The following is a 1,257-nucleotide window of genomic DNA, read 5'->3' as shown; positions in this document are numbered from 1 at the left end:
AGTTAATGGTATAACGATGTGTGACACAAGTGTGAAACAATGAAATACATGTAATATTCATAGAGGTAGCCTACTAATTAAACATTACCCTTGAAACAAGCTTTCACGTGTTGGTTAATGAGTGTCTATGGAATGTGACCTCCAATGCATTGGTATATTAAAGCTTTCTTTTCTACATTTGTACTATCTACTCACATCCCACATATGCTGCTACACAGTGTACAAGTGGCACAGTGAATGTGTAAATCTGGACGAGGATGCATGCATTACATTTTTCTCTTTAAATTCTACAGTATATGTTTGGCTAGTCCAAGAAAAGGGAAAGTGTAAGGATAGCCCTTTTCAGTATGTGATTGTTTTAGTTGACGTTAGAAACACACAACCTGGACCGTCTTTGCCTTGCTCAGTCAAAAGGTATCATTCCGTTCCAAAAGAGTTCTTTTTTTTTTTCCATCACAAAAGTGTCACCTCCATTCTACGTCTAAAGATTGGAAAGGCTTAAGAAACTTGCGTGTGTTTGGTCTTTTGTCTTATGCCGGTCTTCCTGTCAATGCCTCTCGTTTGTTTGTGTGTGTGTCTGTCTCTGTGTGTCTTGTTCTTGTTGGTTGTGTTTTTGTTAAGTCTCCCTCCTTCCCGTATTTCCTCTTTGTTTTGGAGTGGAAACTTCTGATCGCAAGGAAGGTTAGTAGAAAAGGTGCACTGTGCCTTCTTCAGTGTGTGTAGTGTACTTCTCTGTAGATTGCCATCTAGACCAACGTTTTGCATTTTTGCTTATTTGCTTAAATAAATAAAAAATGTGATTGCAAAAAAAAAAACCTGAGAAAACTGACACCACTTTCATGCTCTAGATTTTGAGGCAATGGTGCATTGTTTTACTAGTCTACTTTAGGTTGAAGGGATAGACCTGGAAGGAGCCTGCAAAAAGCTCCAGCATATTCAAAATTGCGCTGCCCGGGTCCTGACGAGGAGGCGCAAATATGATCACATCACCCCGGTCCTGAAATCCCTCCACTGGCTGCCCATTAAACAAAGAATTCAATACAAAATCTGTCTACTTACCCACCAGTGCATTCATGGAACTGCCCCTACCTAACTCAGTGAACTCCTCACCCCACACACCACCTCACGAAACCTCCGCTCCTCCATCTCCACCTATCGCCTGCTCCAACCAAGGACTAGACTGTCGACGATGGGAGACAGGGCCTTCCAGGCAGTCGCCCCACGACTCTGGAACGCCCTCCCAGAGACCCTAAGGGC

The sequence above is a fragment of the Etheostoma spectabile genome, chromosome 16, assembly GCF_008692095.1.
Source record: "Etheostoma spectabile isolate EspeVRDwgs_2016 chromosome 16, UIUC_Espe_1.0, whole genome shotgun sequence".
NCBI classification, from domain to species: Eukaryota; Metazoa; Chordata; class Actinopteri; order Perciformes; family Percidae; genus Etheostoma; species Etheostoma spectabile.
This window is presented reverse-complemented; position numbering follows the sequence as displayed.